The sequence below is a fragment of the Medicago sativa genome, chromosome 1, assembly GCF_051527215.1.
Source record: "Medicago sativa cultivar Bolivia chromosome 1, Bolivia_mono, whole genome shotgun sequence".
NCBI lineage: Eukaryota > Viridiplantae > Streptophyta > Magnoliopsida > Fabales > Fabaceae > Medicago > Medicago sativa.
Genome location: NC_140749.1, coordinates 18,916,710 through 18,927,925, shown reverse-complemented (window position 1 = coordinate 18,927,925; position 11,216 = coordinate 18,916,710). Strand labels below are relative to the sequence as shown.

The 11,216-nt window shown below is 30.6% G+C and overlaps 1 long non-coding RNA gene across 4 annotated transcripts; it reads left to right on the top strand.

Moving 5' to 3' along the window:
- The first annotated feature begins 1,725 nt into the window (after positions 1–1,725).
- On the top strand, positions 1,726–8,681 carry LOC146953362 (uncharacterized). 4 transcript variants are annotated; one of them, XR_015010069.1, is made up of 7 exons: positions 1,726–2,896; positions 4,153–5,498; positions 6,489–7,166; positions 7,416–7,534; positions 7,657–7,777; positions 8,122–8,265; positions 8,418–8,681. It is a non-coding gene; the product is annotated as an uncharacterized LOC146953362 (long non-coding RNA). The 4 variants fall into 4 exon arrangements; XR_015010062.1 differs by having other exon boundaries at positions 1,726–2,121; positions 8,122–8,681; XR_015010061.1 differs by having other exon boundaries at positions 7,421–7,534; positions 8,122–8,681.
- The last annotated feature ends 2,535 nt before the right edge of the window (positions 8,682–11,216 follow it).

Sequence of the window (11,216 nt, the reverse complement as noted above, 5' to 3'; positions counted from 1 at the left end):
AAATATGTAATTAGTCCTTGCACTTTTACCATTTTTTGCTATTAGTCTCTGCACTTTTTTTTGTTTGGTTTTAGTCCTTGCACTTTATAAAAATCTTTGTATTGATCCCTCTGTTAACTTTCTGTTAAAAGAAAAAAAGTAAAACTAACGGAATGGCATGTGCCCCAATCATTTCATGCAACGTGGCACACTAAAAGACAAAATTCTAAAATTAAAGTAAAAAAATAAAATCATTGATTTTTAATTAGCTTTATTATTATTATCATTATTTCATTAGAAATTAGAAATAGAAATAAAAAATAAAAAAGAGAAGAAATATCATAATCAAATGAAAAAAATTAAAAAAAAAAAACTTATTTCCCAAACCTACAACATTGAATATTTTACAAAGCTTTTTTTTTTCTACAGTTCTAAATGACTATGCTATACAATTAAACCGTATTGTCCTCGTGAGCTTAACTCAACTGGTAAGAACAATGCATTGTATATGTAAGGTTCAGTGTTCAAATCTCGGCCACCACAAAAAAAAAACGTATTTTCTTTCAAAAAAAAACTTTAAAAAAAAACAATTAAACTGTATTTTTGTAAAAAAAAAAAGTACAGCTTATTCCTTCTTTAATTTTTTTAAGGTTAAATATGTTTTTAGTCCTTACATTTTGCCCCCCTTTGAAGATCCTCACATTTTATCTCTGTTATCAAAATTAGTCCATGTTGTTAATTCTCTAACGGAATGTTGATGTGGCGGTTAGTGGGTCCCAATTATTTTAGGGTTAAATATGTTTTTGGTCCCTACGTTTTGCGTGACTTTGAAGAATAATCCTTACATATTGGGACTCACTAACTGTCACATTAGCATTCCGTTAGAGAATTAACAGTAAAGGCTAATTTTGATAACGGAGATAAAATTTGAGGATTTTAAAAACATTTAATGAAATGTAGGGACTATTCTTCAAAGAGGCGCAAAATGTAAGGCCTAAAAACATAAAACATATTTAACCTTTTTTTATTTATAATTACTCTTAATAAAAATAATGAAAAAAATAAATAAAACATCATGCTTTCATTGAAAGTTTTTTTTTAAAGGTTCAGGAACTAATAGCGAAGTGCTTGGACAAATATTAATAAATGTTAGAAAGTGCAGGGACCAATAATATTTTTAAATAAAAATAATAATGAATAAAATAATAATAAAAAATTGATTTTTTTTTGTCTTTTAGTGTGCCACGTGGAGTGGAATGGTTGGTCCACGTGGCATAACGTTATTTATTGATTTTTTTAACTTGGACTTAACAGAAGGACCAAAGCCAAGTATTTAACAAAGTGCAGAGATCAATGCAAAAAAAAAAATGCAAGGACCAATGTCAAAATCTGATGAAATTGCAGGGACTAATGACATATTTAAGCCATAATTAAGTGATGTTTTTTCTTATGAAATAATGTTTTCTAAAATATAAATGTCGACAAATATATTTAAATTACATAAAATTGATCGTTAGCTTATTGATTGATGAAATAGGTGTACTGGTACATCTAAATTTAAAGGTGTGTCGTAGAAACTCCCTTATTATTATTATTATTATTATTATTATTATTATTATTATTATTATTATTATTATTATTATTATTATTATTATTATTATTATTATTATTATTATTATTATTATTATTATTTTAAATTCTCAATTATAATAAGTGAAAAGAGATATTCACTTAGTTTCTTCTCTCTCTCTCTAGTCTATACGTACACACTTCTTCCTCTTCTCCAACAACCTCATCGCCACCGTCCCTCCATCCCATGCCGTTTCTGGTCGTCACAGGCATAAATCGGAAAAACAAAAACCACTTTTGAACTTCTCATCACCTAAGCTTTCTATTGGATCAATTGATTTTGGGAGTTGGGCAATTTCACCTTCACCCTTTTTCTCTCCTATTAAGTGATTTTCTATTCGGACCGTGCCGGAAAATGCGTCCTCCTCGGTGGAGTTCGTGTTGCTACAACAAATCATCTTCGAGAAGCCGCTTAGGTTTCCAAACTTCTCCAGCAAAGACAGTGAAGGAGTTTCAATTGATGACTTGGCTTATCGTGCGGGATATTATCCTATTCAACAGTCATGCTGCTAAGTAATTCATATTTTTGCTTTAATTTTTTTTTTGTTTTAATTCTTTTTGCAACTGTTTGTTTTGTTTATTTAACTAATATTTAATTGCATAAAACATTACTTATCTGAGGTTTGTCTTCTTTGAATTTAATAATATAGTTTTCTGTAAGTGTCAGTTTTGTGGAATATGAATGTTTTGTTAGAATTTGTGTATATATACTATATGTTTGGATCTTAGTAAATCACCAATTTGTCTCTTGAAATTGTAGGGGTCGACTATACTTACACCTTGAAATTTGGGAATAGCCAATATAGACTTTTGATTTTGAATTATGTTGAGCAAACTTGGTCCTTCTGCTAGCTTGTATCTAATTTACGGTCAAATTAGTTACATTATTATCGCAAATGTAAGAGGTGTAAATGTCCAACCCCTACAATTTCAAGTGGTGAATTGGTAGTTTACTTAAGATGTTTTACATTATCAATCAATCATAGTTGTTAGAACATTGTAAACTTTTAGCTTTATTCATAATTACTTTCCAAGCCATTCGTTTGATTGGTTGTGATTTGCTGAGTGTATACAAATTAAACTTTTATTACTATGTTTTGGTTGTTTATGTGCAAGATGTTCTACTTTTTCTTTGAATCCTGGAAAAACAAGAAGGATCCGGTTGTGATATGGTTGGCAGGTGGACCTGGCTGTAGCAGTGAATTGGCTGTGTTTGATGAAAATGGCCCTTTCAAAATTGCTAACAATTCTATGAAAAAATTTCCTACATATTTTCCTCCTTCTCTTTGTGAGTCTTTTGTTTCTATTTTACCTTTTTAATTGATTTTCCACAATTTTTATTATAAAAACCTTAAACTTCTTCCTTTAAATGTGAAATTTGAACCATTTTATGACAAATTGATTTGCTGTGTTGTTGGGCAACATAAAGCAAAAGAGATAATTTTTATTGGAAGTCTTGAATGCATCTTTTCCTTCAAACTCAAAGATGACATGGTTTTGAGTTAAATAAATCTATGTTTTTTTTATTTGGTTTGAGTTTTAATCCTAATTTGTTTTGCGGCTCATTAGCTTCCTATTAGCATAAGATTAAAATTGTATGATTCTAGTTAGATTATTTGATATTTGCAAGGTCAGTGGAGCGTAGAAATAATTAAGATTTTAGGTTTCTCTTGTAGCATTATTATTAATTTAGGATTTGATATTATTCTTTAGTTTCTAAAGTGAATTGGTGAAATATGAACTGATTTAGAACATGATGAACTTGGTGTTTATTATCCATATTAATGTTTAATTCGATGTCTAATAGGATAAGGATAACATTAAGCTATTTTGAAAATTTTGGGAGTGAGAGTATAGTAAGATAAGTTTTAGTTCCTTAGTTGCAGTGTCAAGGTTGCTGAGAGTGTAAGCTTTATATATTACTGGAAACTTTCATTGGATGTTTAGATAGCGAATTCATGTTATAAGATGTGTATAATACTTAGAATGGGGAAGGTCTAAGACTTTTTGGAACCTTGATTGATATAGGCTAAATTCAAATATATATTGAGGACTTAGATTAATCTTAATGTTAAAGATTGTTCTACTTGAGGCTGTGATTATTGAAATGTAATTGAAGAATAAGTGGTTGATAAGCTAGAAGTTGGTGCTTTTCATAAGATTGTTCTACTTGAGTGAGAGTTTGAGTGATTTAAGGATAGATAAATAAGTTTATGTTATGGTATATAGTAAGAGACGATTTTAGTGTTTCGTGAACTAGAAAACTCGTGTTTCATTTTAAAGAACACTACGTTGAGTCTTTTTTATCAAAAAGAAGTTTAAAAATTATTAGAAGTTCACTTTCTTGATATTACATTTTAAGTTTAAATTTATCATTTTAAAATTACAATACTTGGTCCTAAGCTTTAATAAATTATTTCAAAAAGCTTGGGTTGTATGATCGCGTAATTTGTTTTTGCCATTGTTTTGCGTTGTACGAGGTTTAGTTTTAAATTGCATATCTAGATATTTATATATTGTTATGAACATCAATTTGTTTGTTAGGATGCATCTATATGGAGTTTTTGGAGTTGTGGTGGATTGGACATATTTTATGTAGTAACTATTCAATATTGCGAAAGGAACTGAACTAAAAATTAGTTTTCTCTGAGCTGAAAAACAAATCATCAACCCTGATCAAACATTGTAAGTTTGTTCATGTCCTAATCCATATATTATGTAAAAGATATAGGTGTTGTTATTCCTCAGTTATTTATCTGATTTAACTAAAGGCTTACATGTTCAAATGTTTTGAGAAATAAATCTATGAAAAAGGCATCGACTATGGCAATTTATGTGATGGATTCCTTTTTTTTTTTTTTGAAGAAATGTAATGGATTCCATGTTAAGTCATTTCTTTCGCTGTTGTGTATTTTTCCTATTTTTGTTTGTTTAAACATGTTTCAGATCAAGATACAAAGTTATTGAGTTGGCACAAATTGTGGATAGTTGCAGCTACAAGGTGCAGCGGGGAATTATATCCTCATCATTGCTTTCATTTATCCTTAATTAAACACTTCTTTACATATTTTATGTTTTAAAAATTGTGTGTTGGAAAGCTCATAAAACTAAAATTAGAAAACAAGCATAAATACACAACGTGATACCCTCTCATCAGATTCCTTCATTGTGCAGTGTTGTGATAAGTGATTATTAGCCTCCCTTTTGCCATTAAAAGAAAGTTCTCTTTCCCTGTTTAATATATTTTTTCTTGGAACAACATTGCATTCATTTAAAATCAAATCAAACTTTTCAATCAAAGTCTAGGTATTTTACTGGCCTTGCTAACTTTTATGCAGCGCAAAGTTCAGCTATAAACAAATTTATATGCAAATAAAAGAGAACCAACCATGAACCGTTAAAAATGTAGCTCTTTAGTGACTTTAGATGCAATGGGATACTAATAATTAGTGCTAGGTTTGTTGTTTATTTTGGTTATCCCATCTTTGTTTTTGTCCTTATTATTGAGGTTTGCTTGCTTGATGATTATAATGGCATCTAAAGCTAGATTATAGATCATTATTAATTTGATACTGATAATGATGGCAGGTTTGAAATTTTGAATAGTTCATCTTCAAGGTTTAAACCATAATGTGATCAGTAATTTTTTTTTTATTTCAAATACATGCAGATTTTTTAAACAAATGTGCTTTGTTGGTCCATGAGATTGGTCTGAACTTTGAGAATTAGCATTATGATGATCTTAATTTTTATGCTTGCCCATTCTGTAGATGATGTTTTGGCTTTTTAGCACATTCTTATAGTCTCCTTCATTCTTTTGTTACTTTTTAGCACAATTTTGGCATCATCTTGAGAAGTCTGGAAGTAGCTCTACCACATATTTGCAAAAGGTTTGTTTTTTTTTTTTTGGTAAGAAAATAACAGAGACAAGAATAATAGAATGAGGGAGTGTAATATATTAATTTTACCACTTTTACAAGGATCAAATGAATATGAAATGTTCTTTTCCGAGCTATATATATGATTCTATGTTAATACATTTTGGTTGTACTATTTTTCAGTTGGTTTTGTTCTCTAGCATGAAGAGAAATTATATTATTATAAGATGAGCCCTTTATATTGATGTGAACAAAGCCAAGCTTACATGAATTGGTGCTTAGATAACTCATGACCAGTAGAGAGAACACATTGATTTACAACAACTACTGTAATACTAGTTTTCTTTAACTAAAGAAATTAGAACCTTTAGTTTAATTTTTAGTTAAATTTTCTTATTTATTCATCTCATTATATGTATAATTTAAATTGGTGAGTTAATTGTAAAGGAGAGAAAATAAAATAAGAGGAACGTGGTGTGTAAATTGAGATTGGTTATTTTAGAAGAGAAGTTTTGGGAAAAATATTAAACATGTGGGGAATATCTGTTACCGGTACACTTAGTCATCCTTAGATTTTGCATCAAGTCACTAGCATACACAACCCACTTCCCTAGTTTAGTCGGTTACAACTTATACTCACATGATCTCCTCCTTATATAATTATGTTTGCCTTAGTGACGGTTAAAAAAAGATTGTGTGCCTTAGTGGCGGATTAAATAAACTATGTTTGCCTCAGTGGCGGTTATAAAATTTGTGTGCCGTAGTGGCGAGTTAATTATGTTTGCCTTAGTGACGGTTGATATCTGATTCATTTAATTTTAGGAGCATGCATAATATTGCATAAGAACTAAATTAACATTAGTGAAAGAATGATGTTTTTTTTCTGGTATTCTTTTTCTTTTAGTCGCTTATGTCTTGTATGATTTATTTTATAATATTGTACCATATGTTGGTTTGATTTGTATGGTTTATGGAAGCTGACCCCTTACACCAACATTTTAGGTACTCAAGAAGATGCATAAGATTGATGATTGATGCTTGTCTGCGAACGGGGAAAACACTATGGGGTTTTTGACATCTACTTTAAAATAAGGATTTTTATGAATCTTTAGTTGTTATTTGAAATTATTTGCTACATTTGAAAATGTGGTGATAAGTTATCTTCTGCTAGGAACTTTAGACTAGCTTTCCTACTGTTCTTTTGAAAGGAATTAATTTGTGGTTGTATGGAAATTTGGATTCCATTAGTAATTTGTTTGAAGAAAAAAAAATGAAATAGTTGTAATGTCTTGGACCAAAAATCTGGGACGTTACAACTACAACAACCAAACCTTAATTGAATTCCCTCTGCTTTGACACTCAACTTGAATAGTCAATGTTGATCTTCAAATGATTACTACAAGTAAAACTTACTTGATTTAAGAAATTTCGTGTCTTAGTTTGCTTTGCTGATATTAAATTCATTATTCATACTAATTATATGGCTACATTATTCATATTCATATTAAATCTGTTTTTTTTTTCATTACGATAAGAGCAACAAGGATTGTATTCGTTGAAACTCTTATCCTTTGGCGTTCCAGGGATCAGATTTGGAGTTTGAGTTCAGAGGTATCAGTGAGAAGCTAGTCATGTTCACAATTCTCCTCGGCAAAGTCAGCCTGCTCTTTGCAATCGAAGGTAACCGCTCATTCATTATATTTTCTTCTGTCTTTCTATCTTTTTAAACCATAGATTCGTTCATCAAAGCTGTTCTCTTTCTTTGTTAATTCGTTCATCTAAGTTTGTCAATTCATAGAAATGGCTCAAATCCCCAATTCATCTACTCGGCCTTTGATTTGTTTTAGGAATAAATTTCATAATCCGTTATTGTGTTAGAACTTTACATTAAGGATCTTCTCTAAGCATGTGTAGTTGGATTTTTGGAAGGATAGTAATTGCTTATTTAAGTGCAAGGAATGGGCTGATCAGCAGGAGATCCTTTGAGAACTTAATTCTGATTATTGTAAATACAAATTGTTATATGTGACTCCTGAAAAGGTTTCCAGGTAAAAGCCATTGTTGATAACTGCTTATTCTTTGAAACATATTTGTCTTGGTATAAATACATTTTCACTTAAGAAGCATCTTCTTCATTTCATAATGCCTTTGTTTTGTATATTGACTGCAGAAGTGATGTTCTTTTGCGACAATTGGAGAGTTTACATGGTCGTGAGTTGCTTTCAAGGACTGTAATTGATGAGGCTTACTGTGTGAGTCAATGGGGGCATGCTTTTAGACCAGATTATCAGGTTGGAGCTTTTATCCCTTCCAACTCGATTCAATGTCATGTGATATATATATATATATATATATATATTTTGCAGAAAATCCTGTGATATATTGTTTTGAACTTCAATAGATTCTTTAATTCTCCAAGGGACTTGGTGTATTGAAAAAGAAATTCCCAATGACTACTGTTTTAGCATTAATAGCTACAACAACAACTAGTGTAAAAGATGTTGTGCAAGCACTCGGTCTTGCGTTGTTTTTCGACATAGTTATAATCGCCCAAATTTATGGTGTGTTAAACAAGTACCAACTTCTTATTAATATAGTTTTAATGGATGAATCATGTTTGATTTGAACATTGCAGGTATTCTGTTGTCCCTAAGGCCAAAATGTGTTTCGAGGATATTGATAAATTTATCAGGGAAAATCATTTTGATGAATGCGGCATCATCTACTGTCTTTCATGAATGGATTGTGAAAAGGTCACTGAAAAATTGAAAAATTACAGGTTGGTATTTTCTTGTGTTCAAGCTCTTCTTTCTTTATCTTCCCCTTTTTATCATGCTTTGTTGTTTGTGTTTCATGGTCTGTATCTGCTATGAGATCTGATAAACCATGACTGCACTCTCGTGACACTCTCGTGACTTCCTGCACTTTTAGCCTTTATGTAAATGCGAAGGTGGCATCTAATTGTGGGGCTTGTGAATTCATTGTTTATGAATGTGGGCATAAATGTGCATTTTATCATGGGAGCATGGATCCTAATCAACGTGCTTGGGTTCAAAGGCAATGAAGCAAAGATGTTATAACTTTTAGTTTCAAGGCAATGTGGCATTTGGAATGGGTATCCACATTCGTGTCCACTTTATCATGTTATTTTGTGTATTTGATTATAACTTTTAGATAACGATTATAACTTTTAGTTTCAATGACAATGTTATAATACTATTTAGCAATAATTTCAATATATTATGATGCTAAGTAGTGTTATTCTTGTGAATACATTCAAAAATGTTTTCATCAAATATTAATTTGAATTTTATGTATTTTGTTTTCTTTAAAGTTTTGATATTTGTTGTTTTGAGAAATTTACTAAACTTATTTTAATGCAAAAAAAAAAAAAAATTTGTATATTGCGACAGAAAATGTAGGGTTGCAAAATTTTGGTCATGCAAATTTGCGTCCGCTATTAAGGCGACGCTTTCCGATTTTTCAGATATTTTGCGACGGGAGTATTCTCTCAGAATTTAGCAACGGTTTCTTTCCCTCAATATTTGTGACGGAAATCTGTGTTTTATATATTAATATCATGTGATGTTTTACGACGGGATTTTGATATTAGCGACTGTTTTATTACCGTCGCAAATTGTGACGGATTTGTTTTTCCCCTCCCAGATTTTTTCCGACCCCCATTATTACGACGGATTCTGGATTCGTCGCAAAATCCGTCATAAAACGGTTTGCGACGGTTTTTAGCCTATTTTGCGACAGATTTTGGCCGTCGCTAAAACCGAATTTTCTAGTAGTGTACAGGGAATAAGTATGTTTTTGGTTGTCAAACCTTCACCTGGACAGGTGTCCCTGAGGGACACTTGCAATGATTTGGGTGTGCTTCCTGCACTGAATACACACTAAATGGTCCAAATCGATAGTTCAGATCGTTATCCAATGGGATCAGTACATTTTCTTGACATGGGCTTGCACTCCATCGGCCTCGAGCGAACTTGGGTCCTTATCTGGATTGGGTCATTGGCCCGGTCTGAAACAATTACTCCGTCCGTTTTAAAATGAGTGTCGCTTTAGCCAAAAAAATTGTTTCAAAATGAATGTCACTTTCAGTTTCCAATGCAATAATAACTTTTTCTTTTCAATTGTACCCTCCAATTAATACTCAGCACACTACTTACAAAGTATTACTTTTAAAACTAACCAATAGTTAATAAGGATAATTTGGTAAAATAATAATTCTCTTTCTTTTAATCATTGCATTTCTTAATATGTGTGTAAACACTTAAAACGACACTCATTTTAAAACGGATGGAGTATTTATCAACTACTACAAATATTTTTCCTTTGCTAAAAAAATTACAATAATGTTTTATTCATTCTAGAAGATAAGGTAATATGAAATTTACGAATAATCTTGTGATTTATTTGTTTTATGATATTTTTAATTTCAGTATCAATACTAGAGTTTTCAATTAACATGATATTTTAACAAATGTTGAAATGCTAGCAATCATTTTAGTTTACAAACGTATTATTATAAAATACTCCCTCCGTTTCAAAATGAGTGTCACTTTAGCCAAAAAAAATTGTTTCAAAATTAATGTCACTTTACATTTCCAATACAACTTTATTTTTATTCTTCCAACTTTACCCTCTCCAACTTTTCTCTCACACAATTTTCAATGCAACTTTAAGTTTGTCATTTTCTTATAAAGTAAGGGCAGTTTAGTAAAAGTGTTATGTCTAATGATTATTTCAATCTATTTCTTAATCTGTGTGCAATTGGCTAAAGCGACACTCATTTTGAAACGGATGGAGTATTTATTTTTAGGGAGAAAAGCTTTTACTCCCTCCCTCCCATATTACTTGACCTAGTTGACTCTGTCACGTATGCCAATGCACAATTTTAAACTTAAATTTCTTTAATAATCTAGTAGAAAATATTACGAAAATTTGATATTTTGAAAATATTAATCGAGACGAATCTAACAACATCTTATATGCTATATTTTGTTTTTATATATTAGTAGAAAAATAGAGTCAAAGCATGTTACATGAATAGTGCAAATATTTTAAATAGGTCAAGTAATATGAGACGGAGGGAGTAGCATTCAATTAGAAATCTAAAGCGCAGATACATGACACTACATCAACTAGTAATAATACGTGGCTACCTAATAACATGATTACTTTTGCTAATTCATATGTGATCTTATTGGTTTGCCGCCAGCTAAACTCAAAATGAGAGTTATGAAAATAAATACTCCCTCCGGTCACTATTATAAGCAAATTTCTACTTTTTAGATTCATTCAATAAATAATGTATGTGGCCTACAATATAGACCACATACATCATTTATGTAAAAAAAGAACAATTTTATCCCAAATACTTTAAGGTCCTTTTTTTTATACACCAAAAATGTAATACCTTCAGAAAAAAAATCATAAAATGTTCTATTCAAGGAGGAATGGAATTAATTTAAAATAAAATTTGAATTTCATAAAATAATTTTGACCGGAAATTACAATTTTCAAAGGAAGTAAAGAAGCTTTACACCCTTTCATTAAATAACTTTGACCAGAAATGACAATTTTCAAAACAAACAAAAAAATCGATAACCGACCTGGTGACCAACTAATTTAAGGGTATCATCTCACCATCCACTTGTCGGGAGTGGTTCATTTAAAGTCAGAGCTTAACAACAAAGTCACATCCCTAAAAGAACAATA